Source organism: Teleopsis dalmanni, chromosome 1 (assembly GCF_002237135.1).
Source record: "Teleopsis dalmanni isolate 2A chromosome 1, ASM223713v2, whole genome shotgun sequence".
NCBI classification, from domain to species: Eukaryota; Metazoa; Arthropoda; class Insecta; order Diptera; family Diopsidae; genus Teleopsis; species Teleopsis dalmanni.
The window spans coordinates 184,249-203,927 of NC_051846.1; positions in this window are offsets into that span (position 1 = coordinate 184,249).

Here is a 19,679-nt window from a genome sequence, read left to right on the forward strand (position 1 = left end):
GACTGCTTGATGATTCAATTGTTATATTTGGTTGTGATAACAATTTATTTAGTAATGCTGTCACCAAGAGTCGTTTGTTGTCATACCGATTTGACAGAATATCCCAAGCTATATTGTAATTTTGCTCAGAAATTGGCAGATGCCGTATGAGGGCTTTTGGCTCACCCGCCAAATTTGTAGATAGATGGAACATTTTGTGGGCTGCGCTTATTGATTGATCATGGATCAATTGTTGAAACAAATCTCTAAATTCAATCCATTTCAAATAGTCTCCATCAAATGTTGGTAAAACTATTTTTGGAAGTCTGATTCGTTGAGTTGCTGCAGGCCCCTCTGACGTCAATCCTTCAGTTGGTTGACTGTGTTGTTTTAAATATATCAACGCGTTTTGGGCATCTTTATCCGTTGAATAGTATTGATCCCAAGTGTTTCCGACGATGTCTTCTGCGTCGGCTGATGACCATATTTCATCATTGTTATCCCTCAGATCCTTCTGATATTTTTCTATCAGAGAATATTTCAGATCATAATAACTAGGATGATGTTTTATGGTAATTTCCTCATAAATTTCATCTATGCTTGCGCGTAATGCATGCATTAATGAGGATTGCCTTTTGATGTTTCGCATGAGCGATGTAGCTTTGTTTGACCCTCTTGGGCTTACTACTGGCTTCCCGTCCTGTGGTTTCAGGAGTAGCCTTGATTTCTCCAACTTGAATCTTTCATCATATTTGATTACTAGATTGGAGATTTTTTCAAAGTAACCTGTACTGAAATACTCGTGTCCGAGTTCAGGTTGTGGCAATGCTTTGATTTCAGCATCATTTATTTCAAAATCATTCCATAGGGAATGTAGCTTCTTTAGTCGTTCTTCATAGTAAATGGAATCCTGCTTGCGGGTACTAGAATCCTTTTTGAAATTGGTTATCAGTCGCTCAATCTTTGTACCGAGCTCTAACTGCTTCTTTAATAACGCATCCATGGCGATGTTTGAATTTTCGGTCCGAAAATTCCAATAAATACTTCAGCTGCTTGATGAGTGAAGTACCCCTGATTATGTCCTTTTTGTAGACAGTTGACTCCTTCGAAGTGTTCTTCGTCAGGATAATGAAATGAAAATTGATATTATATCAATAATCACGTTGGGGTCACCAAAAAATGTACGCTACTTGGTGCTAACCCAGATCCTTAATCTGTGTTAGCTTGGTAGCCAATTTTTATGTGTAAAGTAGTTTGAGCACTTGTAACCCAAACTACTTGTATTTTCTATGTTGATTAGTTTGAGCACTTGAAACCCAAACTAATCGATGCGAGAAAGTAAGAAAGTTATAATTGATTTCGTTTATTGAAGTCACCACCGATAAGGAAAGGGTTAGTGGATTATTATAATTTGCTTTAGCATTTTGTTTATATGTCTCTCTATTTCTTTTTCATGAACTTGAGAATATCTTTATATTTTTGAATATAAAGGCATTTCTGTGTTTGTAGTTATTTAGGAAATATTTCATAAGTTGCTTTAAGTTTATCACTTTCTTTATAAAAAATGTCATTAAAATCGGAAAATAAATTTGTTATTATTAACTGTTCTTCATTATTTCAATGGTCTAATTTAATATTTTCGTATATGTTCTCTCTACTTTCCAAAGTATATATTGATTCTGAATTAAAAGGATATATATTTGTTCTTGAAAAATTATTTTATTTCCAAATATATCAATGAAGTTTTTAATGGGTCTTGTGGTAAATGAGGACAAAACAAAGTACTTTCTGTCAACAAACAAATCTCCTGAGCGTCTTGGGACCTACGTCACTGTTGACAATTATAAGTTCGAAGTTGTGAAAGACTTTGTTTATTTAGGAACCAGCTTAAACACCAAAAATGACGTCAGCCTAGAGATTCAACGAAGAATTACTCTTGCCACAAATGTGACTTCGGGCTAAGTAAGCATTGAGAATAAAGCCCTCTCTCGACAAACAAAAATCAAGCTTACAAATCCCTTATCATGCCTGTCCGCGTATAGTGCAGAAGCTGGACAATTACCACAGTAATGAGAAGGCGTTAGGAGCATTCGAGAGAAAAATTCTTCGGAAGATCTATGGTCCCTTACGCGTTGGCGACGAGTATCGAATTAGATGGAACGATGAGCTGTACCGCGACATTGAAATAGTTAAGCGCATAAAAATTCAGCGGCTACGCTGGCTTGGTCATGTCGTGCGAATGGAAGAAAGTGCTCCGGCTAGAAGGGTATTTGATTCGATACCCGCAGGTGGAAAACGCGGTAGAGGACGTCCGCATCTGCGGTGGAAGGACCAGGTGACCAACGATTTGGGGGCGCTCGGTACTACCAACTGGCGTCAGAAGGCAACTAATTGGGCTGACTGGCGGAGGCTACTCGACGCGGCCAAGGACGACACACGTCTGTAATGGCCAACTAAGGAAGGATTCTGATTGTAATTATTTTTTATTTGTTGTTCATTTTTTTTTGATTAATTATATTTTCTATTGAGTTTTTTGTTTTCTATAATTATATTCAATGCATCTTGAATCAATAAGCAATTTTAATTTTGCCTATCTTCTGTAAATCGTATTTATGGTTTCATATTAATGAATATGAGCTCTAACATGTCTACTTATTTTTTCTACTAGAATTTGAATAGGGATCTACTATATATATATTCTGGTCTATACAACTCAGGCTTATCCTCATCAAATTCACACATATCGTTTAGATTACATTTTATATTATTACTTACCTTTATATATAACCTTTATATACCTTTAATATCCCTTGCTTGATTAAATAAATCTCCATAGGTTTCCTTCAGCCTAAAATATTGTTTCAGTGTAGGAATATTTTGCCGCGATGAATCAGGTCCAAGGATTCTAATGATTCCTGTAGCTTCTCCTATTAACTTGTCATTTATTACTGTTACTATTTGTTTTGAAGTTACGCTACCATCTACCGATTTTATAACTGATATAAGACTGTTGTTTTTATTATCCGAAAATGGTCGGAGATGCCTAAATTGGTTTAGTGTCTGTAATATTGGCTCCATTACAGATCGATTTATTGCTTGAAGTACCAGCTGTTGTTGCAAAAGTTGCAGCTGTGCAATTATTTGTTCTTGCCTTTTGATTACGTTTTCATGTTCTTCACGTCGGAGGTTCAATTTTTCCAGATCTGCTTATTTCATATTTGGTATTTTTATCGAATAATTGAGTTCGATTTAAACTGTTCGTGTACTGTTTGAAAGTTTGTAATATTATAATAACATTACAAATCAATTAAAAGAAAATGCGACCGCTTATGTTCAAGTATAATTCTTTATTAAATTGTTCTGCTTACTTTACCTTAAAACTAGCAACTACATAATTGTGTTAGTACGCCGGCAAGCACTAACACAACAGAGTAGCATGTATACATTTTATTATCTCACATTAGTGAGGTTTCATATTGCAGCAGTCTGGCTGCTTGGATATGGCTGAAGTCAATGATGGGAATGTGCTACATAGGCACATTCACAACACTGTACGTTAACCATTTAATGTTATTTTATATGCACCTTAATATGCATTTATAGAATTATATATATACAAAGTGTGTACATGCTATACCTCCCTTTTCTTTTTGTTTATTTTTTTTTTGTTGAGTGAATTTATTTACATAAATTTATTTATTACATTTTTTTTATTAATATTTACATATTACTTTACTATGCAATCTATAAAATATAAATATATAAAAAAATTAATTACTGTATAAAATAATTATTTTTGTATTTATTTATTTAAATACATTTAAATACAAAAAAAAATTTTATGTTTAAAACTTTGTTCACGTATTATTTATTTAGTGTCTTTTTTTATTCTATCCATGTGCACTGCCCAAGTTTTTGCATTATCTGTAATTATAATACTATTTTTATTATCTTTATTAACTATCCTATATGCTCTGTTATATTGCCTATTGCCTAACTTATGTTCAGCTGAATTACTAATATATACTAAATCTCCTATATCTATCTGTATTTTAGTAGAAGTCCTATCGTAAATTGTCTTATTTCTATTTTTATGCCTATCTATTAAGATCTGTAATTTATTTTTGACTTCTTTATCATAGGCATCTGTATTGTAGACAGGGTCTACCTGGCCTTCTTTTAGGTAGTTATAGATGATTGGTACCTTACGGTATATTAATTCGTAACGGCAGTAATCATGTACTGTTAAGGGTGTTGTATTGTAATAGTACGTGTAATACCTAAGCCATTTGTACCAATCATCTCGTTCGCTCGAAATGTAATTTCTCACATATTCGTTGAACGTTCTGTGGTTTCGCTCCATAGTTCTCAGCGTTTGGTGGTGAATTGCTCTAGAAGTTGTTGACTTTATATCCAGGAGGTTTAATAGTTCTCTGAATAGTTGAGTATTATACTTAGTACCCATATTAGTAATTACTGTTGTCAAGGGTCCATAGATGAGTATGCAATTTTCGAATATTGCCCTTGCAACTACCACCGTATTTTTGCTTGGAAGAGAAATTGCGATTAAATACTTTGTTAAATCACACATCACTGTAACAGCGTATTCGTTGCCGTATTCTGTTCACGGCAAGGGACCAATAGTATCTATCACCACTTTGTCAAATGCATTTTGTGGAGTTGAAGTCAATATCATTGGTTGTTTGGTATGTCTTAAGATTTTATTTAATTTACATTTACGACAGCCTTTAACATATTTTCGGATGTCTGCTGTCATATTTTTCCAACAAAAGTATTTACCTATTTTGGTATTCATGCGTTGGATTCCTGGATGACCTCCAAGAATTGGATCGTTATGAAACTTTTCGAGTATTTTAAGTTTCTAGTTGTCGTCTATTATTTTTTCAAAACACGTTAGTATAGCAATTTCTATGTGCTTTCTTTTGTTTGCTATGTCTTTTAAATTGTTTAATTTGATTGCGTTTCTAGTAATATCATCTAGTAATAATTGGAATCGTTTTATTTTATTACTGCTAGCTATATTTTCAAGCTTTAAAAATATTTGATCTAAATCAATTTTTCCATGAACACTAATTTCTTTTTGTCTTATAGTGCTTATTACTTTTTTCCTTTTTTAATTAGGATTTTATTGATTTTATTGAATTGTGAAACAATTCGTGCACTGTTTTTTATCTATCTTACATTTTTCTTGCAGAGCCTCGTTAAAACGCGGGATTGTTTTGCAAAATTAGGAACGAATTGTCTGTAATAGTTGCAGAATGCAACGAATCGTTTAATAGCATCTGCATTTGTTGGTGTCGGATAATCGAAGATTGTTTGAAATTTCATCCGGCAAAATGCCTTTGTCTGTACATTTATGCTCAAGGTAAGTCACTTGGTGACCGAAAAATGAGCATTTATCTGGGTGTAATATTAAGTTATATTTTCGACATATTTTAAATACGTCAGTTAAATTTTTTAACATATGTTTTTCTGAACATCCGAGGACTATCAAATCGTCCATGTACAGAAATGCTTGTTCGTGAGTTAAACCTAAAAATTCTACTGTCATCATTCGTTGGAATGAATTTGGAGCAATTTTTAACCCATATGGTAGACGTTTAAAACGGAATGATGCTTTACCTGTAGAAAATGACGTAATGCCCCGTGAATTTTCATCTAGTTCAATTTAATGGAAACCAAATGTCAAATCGAGGCAAGAGAAATATTTTGCTTTACCTAATTGACCAAGAATATCATCTATTCTTGGCAAAGGAAATTTATCTGCAATTAATTTTTTATTAATCCCCGTATAATCTACAACTAATCTCCATCTCTTGTCAGATTGTCCATTTATGTTAATGACTTCTTTGGCACTAACAGGACAGGGCTGTTATACTCAGAAGCTGATGATTCTATAATATTATCTTTAATTAATATATTTACTTGCCTGGTTATTTCATCTTTATGGGTATATGGTATTCTGTATTTTTTTTTGTATGTTGGCTCTTTTGTTTTTAAGCGCAACTTTTGTTTGTAAAAGTTTTTAATTGAGATAGATTCTGATTCGAGTGCGAATATATCTACATATTTTTTGCACAAGTTTTCTGATTTTGTTTTTACAAAAGCGGGGAATTTTTTCGATAATTTTTCCAACTTTATGTTATCATTGGTTATTGGTGGTTTTGATATTACACTGTAATCGTTAAGATCTTCTGTAATAATTTTAAGATTTGGTATGAAGGCGTGTTGATTGGTAGTGTTAATTATACGTACATACGTACGTTTACTTGTTGTTATTGTATTTGCTACAAAAATACCATTCTGTATTTCTTGATGGGGTATAAATATTTCTTCGTAGGAGGAATCTGTAACAATGGTCCTAATAACTTCAGATCTCGCCGGAAGTGAAATTGAGTTTATTCTGAGGTTATTTACCATTCGTATGGCCAGATGTTGAGGGAAATTATATGGCCTCAATATTAGAATGTCTTGATCAAGGATACAATTGTATTTTTTAAGAAAATCGAGCCGAAGTATTCCATTCGACGGAATGGGAAAATCATCATCGACAACATGAAAACTATGTTGTATTAGCATGTTTTCAATTTTGAGATCTGTTTCAACTTTTCCTAAAGTATATTTTATACCATCTCCTAAGCCGGTAAGGCTTATTATAGCATTCGAATTAATGCTAACTTTTTCTATTTCTTACTTTTTAATTACAGAAATATCCGCACCCGTATCAATTAAAAATGTTGATATTTTATTATTTAGTGTGGATCTAGCTAAAATGAAATTGGCAAGATTTAATTTAATATTATATATTTTTCTGTTAATGTTTTTACTTATTGGGCACCTGGGGTGGACTCGTTTTCTGTCTCCTGTATAATATGAACATTTCCTCTGTTTTGTACTCTGTTGTTCTGGTAGTTATTCCTATTATTAGGATTATATCCGCTATTACTATTGTAGCTGTTCCTATATTGCCCGCGTATTCGAAATTGTACGCGTCCATTTGGTTGTCCACGTCTATAGGACTCTCAGCGTCCATTAAATAGCCCGCGTCTACTTCCGAAATGTAGTGTTGCGGATGGTTGACTATTTGATTCAGTGCAGGAGTTTACGAACTGTGCTACCACCTCACTCATGTTGTTGAAAGTTCCCGATTCTATTACTAGTCGAACTCTATCGTTGCTGTATTTTTTATTATCATAGATTCAGCTAGCGTCGCGGTAAGACCATCCGAAATATATGCACACTGTAGCTTTTTTGTAAGCTCTTCGATTTCCTTGGCATATGTATTCGCAGGTTTGGAATTTTGACGAATATTCATCAACTTTGCAGTGATGACATCAACGGATTCACCTTTAACTTTCTTCTTTAGAGATTCTATTACTTGTGGTATCGTCGTTTCTGATCCTGTGATCAGATTTATTGCTGCTCCTTTTAGTTTTGTCTTTATTAAGTTAATTGCAATTACGTCATTGCCATCATTGACACTGCTAAGAAGTTCCAGTGATGCTACAAAACTTATCAAATTTTCGGGAGTACCATCAAAATCTGACACGGTTTTAGATGCGATTCCCAAGAATTCTATTGGTGTTTGTGGCATTTTGTTAGTACCAATATTTTCTGTTTTTACTAACTTCAAGTTATATGAGATTTTCTCATGTAATGTATCAGGCAATTATTTCTATGCCTTTTCTTTTTCAGAGATTTTCAAAATTTTCTCTCTGTTATTTATAAAGAAAGTTTCGGTTTGTTTTTTATGTTCTGAAGTAAGCCGCGAGTAATTTACATTTAGTATTACTCGTATACTCTCCAAACCATTAAGGAGAATGTTTATGTACTTTTTTATAGTTTCTGATGTCGTATGCCTATTAATATTTAGGCTTTTGTACGACTTGTCGAAAACTTCTTTATGAGCACTGATTTTATTTATGATCTGTTGCCATTCCATCTACTAGTAGGCGATGGTGATTATAGGCAATTGATCGAAGATTGTTGGGTTAAAGCTATTTAGCTTTTATTGAAATTGAGCTTTTATTGGAAAAAAAAATTTTTAAATATATAATAGGATTTTGTGGAAGTGTAAACGAATATTATACACTGTCTAAATTTTGTGCAACTGATGTTGCTCTCCTGTATTTTTTCTTAAGTGAGTTTTTGTGTAATTGGTATAATTTTATTGCGATTTGAGACAATAATATTAATATTATCACCATAAGATACCGTCGAATTTAACTTTGGGACCGCACATATTTTATTTTGCTATCTTATTTTGCTATCTAAAGGAAATGCTAACATGGACATGCACTTTAAGAAAACATAGATGTATATACATATAAAATTGTAATTATATATGTAATTATATAATTATATGTAATTGTGATTTTATATATATTTTTTTTCTTTTTTTTAAATATTGTAGAAAAATATATGAACATAGTATTTACAAAATACGATATAAAATTAATTAAATAAATCAAAAGTAAATTTAACATTTTCGGTTAATCAGATATTTTATAAAAATTATTGTATCTTCGTTATCTTAAATTATTAAATTTTCAAAGTAATGTATAAAATTGAACGTGTCCAATTTGGACATAATAATGATCAACATAAATAATAGAAATCTTTTATTTTATTTTAATTTAATTAGATTTATCCAATTATTTGTTTCGTTGTGAAAGCGAATTTTTATTCTTATAATGTCATAATGTTAATGACTTGATGTCTTAGCCTTGAACCGTGGGTTAAGATATCAACATATATCAAAAACAACAACAACAATTGTATATCACACGAGCACACTTTGCTCGTCATATGAAACTGCAGATAAGCCATGCATTTGGCATGTGCAATATTTTAATGCAAAACATTATGAGAATTGAAAATTCGTTTGTGCAAGGTCAGTATTATAATTATTAAAATAATAATTATGGTTGTAAAGCAAGCTGGTATATGGACTTAGTTCAAGGTTACAAGAAAATAAGTCTATCAGCATATACCGGGTTGCTAAGGCAATTACGCAAGTATTGTTCCTTATTTGTTGTTCGTAAATGCATACAATTTCCATGAGAACTGTGACCGTTCCCACGACTAAGCTGAGCGATTTCTAATCGCTACTTTAATGTAGGTTAAGGTATAGGGCAAGGTATAAGGTATAACGTGCATTCGATATACTTCTCCATACCACCATCTGGTATGCATTAGAATGTAAAGGTATAATGAGTAAATTAATAAATTTAGTAAAAGGCTTGTACTCTGACGCGCACTGCTCAGTACTTCACGAAGGGCGTCTCAGCGGGCAAATTCAAATTAAGTCTGGCATCCGACAAGGTTGCATTCTTTCACCTATACTATTTAATATAGTCTTAGACGTGGTTATGTCAGAAGCTATGAGCACAAATCATGGCATCTCATTCGGCCTTCAAAACAAACTTACTGACCTCGATTACGCTGATGACATCTGTTTACTAACACATAACTTTTCCCAGATGCAAATATCGTTAAACAACATCGTAAAGCGTGCACTGGCAGCTGGTCTGTCAATCAATATCAACAAAACCAAGTCTATGCGTCTCAATTCAAACTGCTCAACGAAGTGTCAACTAGATGGCTCCTACATCGAAGATGTACAAAGTTTCTGCTATCTGGGAAGCTACATTTCGAACAACGGCGGTAGTCGGCAAGACATTCAGCACAGGCTATCGAAAGCGAAGCAAGCGTTTGGAACCCTCAACAAAATCTGGCGTTCATCCAACATCACACAACGCACTAAGATACGCCTGTACAATGCAAACGTAAAATCAACTTTACTATATGGTAGTGAGAGTTGGAACTTAACGGCAAGAGACGCACAACAGCTACAAGCCTTTGTCAATCACTGTCTACGACGCATCCTTCATGTATTTTGGCCAGCAACCATAACCAATAACGAGCTCGGGTTCAGAACGAATCAGCCTCTTATAACTGATGAAATAATGATGCGCAAATACAAATGGCTTGGCCATACGTTAAGAAAACTCGCTGATGATATCGCAAGAAATGTCTTAGATTTCAACCCTCAAGGCAGTAGAAGACCAGGGCGTCCGCGCAATACTTGGAAACGACAAACTGAAGCCGAATTAAGAAATGCTAGAAAGAGCTGCAGTGAAACAAAACGTCTTGCATTAGATAGAGTTCAATGGAAACTATTTGTTACGGCCCTCTGTTCCACCTAGGAATAAAAGGATTAAATATAAGGTATAGGGCATTATCGTGGGAATTGTATGTATCAACACCTTGCCAAATTTGTATAAAAACCCAAAATTTTAGTAATAAAATTCAATTCAATTATAGAATTCATTGTGGTCTTAATTCGTTTCAAGTGCTTATTAAAATTCAAGCAAATGGGTTCAAGTGCCTAGTTGCTAAAAACAATAAAATCAAAAACAATTACTCTGAAGTTGGTTCAAGTGCCAAATTCAGCAATTGTAAATAGGAACTGGTTCAAGTGCCGGATTCCTAAGCAACACTGAATCGATTCCAGTGTCGAGTCAGTTTCAATAACAAACGAGTTATTGAACAGAACTTATTTATTATTATATAGTATTTTTGAACTTTTAACATTCACATTTTACAAAATAAAATCATTTAATTAAATTAATCAAACTTTTGCTTACGAAGTCTTCGAAGTTTTTCACTGCACTTAATCTTCGAAGACTTCGAGAACAAAAATTTACAAAAAATTCGAATTTACTTCCAACTTCGAAGACTTCGTTTACTATTCGAAAAATCCGAATATTCGAATAGTAAACGAATGTTTGTTTTATTTTATTTTATTTTATTTATTTTATTACATATTATTAAAAAAAAAATTTGCCTTTTATGTAACTTATATTTGTAATTTATATTAAAAAAATTATATTTATGAAAATTTTAAATATAATATAAAATATATATGTAAGAATATGAAAATATTGATATTTATGGATTTTATTAGTAATGGAAATTTTATAAAAGTTTTCATTTTTCCTTTAAAAAATAAATCACATATTAAAACCTTAAAAATTAATTTTAGAAAAAATGAGTTTTGCTCGTTAATTCATAATTATTTGACCTGTATGAGCTGTGATGATCACGCAGGTAAGCGCAAATTTATTTTTGCATAATGAAATTTCATGTATTTTATATTTTATTAAAAATTTTCATAAGTATAATTTTTTAAATATAAATAATAAATATAAGTTATTTAGGTAAAATGTAAATTTTTTATTTAATATAAATAATATTTAATATTCAATTTTGGTATACAGATGGGTCCAAAATGGAAGAAGGCAGTACGGGAGCAGGAGTTATAGGACCGAAATTCAGCAAAGCAATCGCAATGGGAAAAACTGCATCCATTTTTCAGGCAGAGGTCCATGCCTTAGAGCTATGTGCAAGAGAATGCATACGAAAGGGCACCCGAGGTACCAAAATATGCATCCTTTCAGACAGCCAAGCAGCTCTAAAATCTTTAACAAAATCCTTATTCCAATCAAAGTTGGTCTGGGAATGCTTTCAACTTCTCAGCACCCTAGCATCGAGGAACTATGTTACTCTTATGTGGGTACCGAGACACGAAGAGCATAAGGGCAATGAAATAGCAGACTCCCTAGCAACGAAGGGTGCATGTACTCCTGTCATTGGTCCAGACCCCTTCTACGGGGTAACAAATAGCTTCACAAATAGCTTATTATGTTAACGGGAGAAACAACATCTACTTGAACACTGGAGAGCCCAAACAGGCATGCGACAGTCAAATGATTCATTGATCCTGATCACATCAAAGTTGATGCTATCCTTGACCTTTGCAGAAACCATATTAAAATCTACACTGAACTTCTTACAGGACACTGTAGACTTAATTACCACATGAAGATTATAGGTGTGGTAGAAAGTGACTCCTGTCGACTCTGTCATGAGGAGAAGGAAACATCAGAACATGTTCTATGCAACTGCCCAGTGGTTGCAAGACGTAGACTCGATTACCTTGGAAGCGGGATATTAGTCCCAAGTCAAATAGGTAACATTAAGCCCACAGCAATTACAAGATTTATAAATAGTCTAAAATTGTCCTAGTTGGGCCTTTAGATGCACAATAGATCTTTTAGGTCGGGGTGCTTCAATAGCCTATTACTTAAAAAAAAAATTTAACAATAATATAATTAATAATAATATATATAATAATAAATTTTATATAACAAAATAAAACAAAAAAACATGTTTTTTAATTTTCTGCATAGAATACTAAAAGAAAAACATAAAACCGTACAAGCAAAGCAAATGCTTTCATCCCTCAAATAACACTAGTTTACAAATAATTAAAAGTTTTTTTTTCCAAATACGAAACTTAACATTTTGAGTTACATAACGTTAATATAACTTATTTAGTTTCGCAGCTATAGCTGAAAATGTACAGATGAAAAATATTTTGTTTACGCTGTTTTCAACTTTTTCGATTTTTAATGTAGGACTCCCACAAAAATATTTAAAAGAAATTCTTGTTTTGATTGATGTTAAAAACTGTTTTAGTACAAACATTTCGAGTGGCTTAACATAAAAATCGAATAAAAATTTCAGAAGTTATTCGCCATTTTCCAAACGTCAAACTTCAAACTTTTATATAAAATGCAATATATTAATATTTAATAATATTAATTTTTAATTTATAAATAAAATTTGTACAATTTTACATAATACTGTTTTGATTTGCACTCTAAATTTTAAAAAACAAATTCGAAAAAATGATTTCTCTGATTTGTTAAGAAAAACCACTATTTTGGTCAAATTTGGAAAATGGCGAATAAGTTCTGAATTTTTTATTCGATTTTTATGTTAAGCCACTCGAAACAGTCTTTAACATCAATTAAAAAACGAATTTTTTTAAAATAATTTTGTAAGAGTCCCATCACATTTAAAATCGAAAAAGTTGAAAAAAGCGTAAAAAACACATTTTCATCTGTACATTTTCATCTATAACTGCGAAACTAAATAAGTTACATTAACGTTATGTAACTCAAAATGTTCGTACAAGTTTTCGCCTTTAATTTAATATGTCACGCATAGCTATGGTAACTTCAAAAATAAAGTTACGGGGCCATATGAAGGGTTATGTTTTGAGAAAAGTCAAATTAACGGTTTTTTGCAAATAACTCGAAAACGGCACACAGGAAAAAATAATCGTTGTGATTTTCGAGTTCTACGGAAAATTTCCCTATAGGAAATATAAGTCCCATCTTTGGAAATTTTTGGCTGTAAACTAGTGTAATTTTTGTGATGCATGTTTGTTTGCATTTTGCGCTCTCACTTCAACTTTTGCTTACGAAATCTTCGAACTTTTTCACTGCACTTATACTTCGAAGACTTCGAGACCAAAAAATTACAAAAAATTCGAATTTATTTCCAACTTCGACGATTTCGTTGAAATACGAATATTCGAATAATCGAAGAACTTCGGTTTTTAAAAAAATTCGAATAATGTGAACAGCACTATTAGGTATAATTCATTAGAGTTGCCAATCCAAACTCAATTCAATATATTAAACATAAAAATAGGCATATATTTTCTGTGACGATTATTAAGCCAGATGTACCAAGACTTTTGGCGACTGTGGCATGAAGAGTACCTATCCCAATTACAAGTGCGCAATAAATGGAATAAAATAGAAAAAGACGTCGTAATAGGGCAGTTGGTGTTGATTCGAAATGAACGAGTACCACCAAAACAATGGTCACTTAGTGGCATTATTTACACCCATCCTGGCGCAGACGGTGCAACTCGCGTTATGACGACTAGCACACAAACAACAACTTTGAAAAGGCCGATAAGTAAAATATCTGTTTTACCGATTGCCATTGAAGCAGGGCCTGCGGCTGTTATGCTGCAACAAACCGACTTGAATTTATGTAAAACCCATAGACTGTGGAGCCGCTTGCTTTCCACATCTAGGTGGGAGAAATGTTTAGAATTAAGTCTTATTTCATTTGTTAAAAGGGTTAATATTTTAACACTCTGGCAACCACGCTTTGAAACTACCACATATTTTTCTTTTCTTAAGTCAGTTATTTAAAATCTGTGCGTGGTTGCGGTTATCGGAAGTATAAACGTAAAGTATGTTAATGAATAAATGAAGTATGTACAAATTAAATGTTTGGAGTGATTTATATTCAATATTTTGAACAGAATGACAAAAACAAGATGTTGTGTTTATGCAAAAATCTGATTTATATAGTGCACAATCAAGACACATGCTTTTAATGTTTTTATAAATATTATTGCTAATCACAACTTATTACAACTTTAATTATTTCCTAATAAGTTCGATTATTCTCTTAGAATATATAATTATCTTAATTTATGTTCCCATTTTTAGAAGCTATTTATTATTTTTGTGCTACATTTCGCTCAACTATTCCAATTCCAAACTTTTGACGAATTTTGTAAAACTTGTGCTCCATATTTTAGCTAGGTGTTTAGTGCTCAAAACTCCACTGCCTAGGTAGTTAAATCTGCGTCTTGCCACAGCTCAGACGCACAAAACTTGTTCTGCTGTTTCCTGTTGCTCTTGACAGAGTCGGCAGGAACCTTTTTCAGATCGTACCGCAGTTTATAAGTTGAGAACAGCTTTAGCCTTTTTATGTTCAGGGATAATAAGCTTATTTGACTGCTGCATGCTTTTCTAGGCCCTCCGAAAGTCATTTAAATTTAATTTTTCCCTTTTTGAAGCTGTTATTAAACACCGCCCTTTCATTGCATTCTTACCCCTCATCTCCTGGTATCCATTGCAAGGTCACAGAATTCCTTATCGCTAAGATATTCAGAAAAGTGAAACAATCCTAAATAAACTTGATGTTATACAAGACTACTAGACAAGATTTATGTAAATAGCTTCACGTGATACAAGGCTACTAGTCAAGATGTATGTAACTACCTTGCCGTAATTTACATGCTAGACTATAAGTCAAGATGTATAACTAACTACTTTCTCTACTGAGGAAGAGAGTGTAATTGATTTACTAACTGTTGCAGTCCGGTGCCAAACATCTCTTGTGTGAAAGTATTTCAGACGGCTTCATACCTGTGGTATCCCTACTCTGCAAGAGCCGACACAATTTGGATTCAGCTGACTCTGCAAATTTTCCCAACAAATAGGTATGTCTTAAGTGTTTCGTATTTGTTATTTGTTGGAGCATTTGAAGTAAACTCTTTAACAACCATCACGATATCCTCATTTAAATTTACCACAATCCAGTTGAATATCTCAACATCGTCTCGAATATTGTTTAAGCGAAAGACAGATTCCAATTGTGCCAACCATGTATTTGGATAGGTTTTGTCGAAGTTAGTTGTGTGGTGTCTGCTTGAGCATTCATTGTCTGTTCTACATTCAACGCCATCTTTTTGTGCACTAGTCTGGAACGTAGTTTTTATGAGTAGATTTACATAGAACGTACTTATTTGAATTATTTTTTATTTATTTTTTCCAACTACTTTGAATATTATGCGTTTTTTTTATTACGGAAATATCCAACACGCCGTTTTTATGTTAAATACTAAAACAAATGTCACTTTATTATTTTTTAAGAATAATAATAGAATATAATATAAGAATATAATTTTTACAAAAATGGTAACCAAATATGTGAAAGGGTTGTCAAATTGTTAATGCTGTTGCCACCGTAATAAATATACATGAATTTATAAATTTATTTAATTTTTCAATAAATTTGAAAAGTTTCAAGTAAAATAGAAAATATTTTAAATAAATTATGATCTGTTGTATTTCTTAAAGCAAACAATGCTCTTTAGTTACTTTTTTTTCTGAATGCATGTAACAGATTAGATTTTTATAGTAATAGTAGTAGTTTTATTTTTTTTAATTCATTTTAAAGTTATTATATTACATCGAAATTATATAATAACTATAATATATTTAATTGTAATAAATATACATAAAGCTTACAGCTATGGCATTTTAGCCGTCTGTCGGAAGTTTAGATTAATCTAATAGCTAATTAACTAATAACTAATTAATCTAATTTTTATAAATATTAAATAGATATTCTTACTTATGAAATCAATACAACATAAATATTAAATTAAGTTACTATAACAAAAATAATAGATTTTATATAAGTTAATTTAAAAATCTTTATTAATAATATTTTGCCTATATTTAAATGTAGTTTTAATAAACGCCGTTAACAATCTCCAGTTGGGGCCATTCAGTAACCGTATGGTTTCATTGACATCGAGCGCGTATTTTCCGAAGTACAGCAATCTATGTTCTATAAAAATTGGGCATTCGCCTACTAAGTGTATAACATCGCCTTTCAATTTAAGGTTGCATATCGTACACAGCATGTCTAGACTTTCGTGCAGCACGTAGCACAATCGTAGGAGCTCGCCACGGGTTTTGAAGATTGTCCTAATTGTTTCTATGTCATATTGCTCGTGAAAGTAATTATTGACACCTAGATCATAATTCAACTTACTATATGCATCTCTCGATATACTGTTTCTTGAAAGTAATTATTGACACCTAGATCATAATTCAACTTACTATATGCATCTCTCGATATACTGTTTCTTACCGTTTCTACAAAATTTCTACGTTCTTCAATACTTAGTTTCGTTATTATATTTTTTTGCCACATTTTCCAGTTTTAATTAATACTCAAATCATTAGTTATATTTAACTCGGATGCCAGATTTAACCATTTTTCAAAAAATAATTTTTTTTCATTTATTAGGTACTGCGCTAATGTTTTTTGAATCCTATTGCTTGGCAAATTCCTAACACGATTTATGTAATCAAAATGCAGTTTTAATATTTGGGTATATAGCGTCGGTAGACCAGTTTCTAAATGCACCATATAATTTGGGGTATTTTTCGGCAAACGAAACGTTCTCTTTATATAAAATGTCTGCAATTTTTCTACTGCGTCATATTTATCAACACCCCAGACTTGCGATGCATAATTTAGAACTGACTTAACTGTGGCTTCAAAAACTTTGTATTTTACAGACAGTGACACTTTCGGATTTCCTAAGACATTTTTCCAGGTACAATTAATAGCCAATTCAGCTTCCTTTAATTGATCATCGTTAAGGTACCATTTTTCATCATTTCTTAATCTTCTAGCATGTTTCTTAAATATCATCACTTTTGATTTGTCTGTATTTATAGATAGTCCCCATAAGTTGCAATATCTATTTAATTCATCTATCATATTTTGTAACATTATTGGAGAATCTGCAAACAACACAATATCATCAGCATATAATAGTACTTTTAGCCACATGTTGGCAATCGTAACACCACCAAACAGAAATTTACTTAAATCATCAACGAACAGTGCAAACAATATAGGACTTAAGACACAACCTTGCCTCACTCCGGTACAAGTTTGGAACCATCTCGCAGTACATCTTTCGTCCCATACTGTTGACTCATTGTTCCAGTATAGACTTTGCAGTATTTTCAAAATTTTTGTTGAAAGACCCAGCTGGCTAAGTTTGTAAAATAGTACGTTTTTTTGTATTGTATCGAAAGCAGCTTTAAGATCTATGTAAAAAACATATAACTTCTTGCTTTTTGCAATAAACTCTTGCGCTACACTAGTGATGACGAAAATATTATCTACCGTGGAGTAACCTTTTCGAAATCCAGATTGAAATTCGCTTAATATGTTGTTTTGATCAACCCAATTTTTAATTCTATTATACAAGAGTGTTGTAAATACTTTAGCTGATGTATTAAGAAATGCTATTCTTCTATAATTTTACATTATTTGGGTCACCTTTTTTAAATAGGGGAAATGTTATGCCTTTTTTGTAACTATCAGGTGGGACTGCATTTTCAAATATATAATTGTATGATTCAGCCATACGCTCTATAAATTGTGGCGTGGCATATTTTAAAAACTCAGCTGGAATTCTGTTTTCACCTGTGGCTTTGTTATATTTTAAATTCTGGAGCACTGCATAGACTTCTTCAATCTTTATTGGAGCATCTAAAACTTCATTTATTACATACGGCAGGGCATAACTGAAAGAATTGCTTACTATATTTCTATTTAATTGGTTTTTAAAATGTGCCGCCAAAGCTTCGGCGTCCACTTTAATTCCTTTTATGTGATCTGCACGATTTATTTTTTTAACTCTACTCCAAAATGATTTACTATCAGTTGCTTGGGATATCGACATTGCCATTTCATTAAAATATGACTTCCTTTTCTCATCACACAGCTTTTTGTATTCTCTGTTCACATTTTTGTATTTCTCTAAATCAGCTATATCACCACCTTTTTTTACTGTTTGTAGCCATTTAAATGATTTCTTCCTTGCAGTTTCACATTCAAAGTCATACCATTTTTGTTTCCTATTTATACTCGCCGAATTACCCTGAAACGATTTAGCTGGTTGTTTTACACACTTTTGAAGAATGTCATCTCCTTCCTTCGACGCAAATGTACTACCTTCGCATGCATTATGGGCTTCTTCAAGCTTGTCTTGGTACATATCTTTATATTTATCTTTCCATATCAGTTTCGGTAGCAACTGCATTTTATTTTTATTTGAATTAGAGGCATCTAGATTTGCCATAATTTCCAGTGGCTGATGATCCGAGTATATCATGTCACGTATTTGAAATTCTTCAGTTATTATTAACCATATTCCCTTTAACCATGCGGCCATTTAACACGGTGACACCAAAGGAATTGCAAATTTCTAGTAATTGTTTGCCATATCTATCTACAATTGTATCCATTGCTACTCTGTGGCGCAATACTTCAGCCCACTGCATATTTGGGCTGAATTCCAGACATTGTTCTTCGCCTATTCGTGCATTGAAGTCACCTATTATCATGACATTTTCGTTCTGAGCTTCCACTAATATTTCACATAAGTTATTGAGATCATTTAGCCAGTTATTGCAATTTAGGTAAACTGGGATTATATATAACTTTTGATTATTAGTGGTTATCTCGATTATTGTTGAGTTCATAATGTGCTTGTACACCACAGTACCGCAAAATTGCAATTGCTTTCGTACACCATACAATTTTCCTCCATTGGCTCGACCTCTATTTGTTGTTCTTGTTGCAGGCACCCAATGAAGATTGTATTTTATAAAAGTGTTTTCAGTATAATCTATCTTACTTACTAAAAATGTTTCAAATAAAACAAATATATCGAATTTTTTAATATACTTCATAAATTCTATAAACTTATACTTATTTGCTAAACCAGCTACATTATACGATAATATTTTAAATTTATATGCTAATTTAGTGTCTGACCTGGCGGCATTTGCATTTTTTTGAGCTCCACAGTATTTAATTTTTTGTTTGACATCTTTAACGATTTCCTTTTTTACAAACAGTTTTTTGGCTGATTTATTTTTTTAAAAAGCTTGTTGTTCTCGAGCACTTCTTCCACTTCCATCTCACCATACAATTGCTTTAATTGCTCAACAGCGTCACCACCTTTGCACTTTAGTTTCTTATTTTTATCAAAGTGCATCCATTTTCCTGATATATTTATACTGTCATTTTTAACATAAATTTTGTGAGTCTTTCTGATGGCTTCAAGATCTCTTTTCAGCTGTAATAAAGCTGATTTATTTTCCTGTCTAGTCAAGCTCAAGTCCTTTTCAATATAA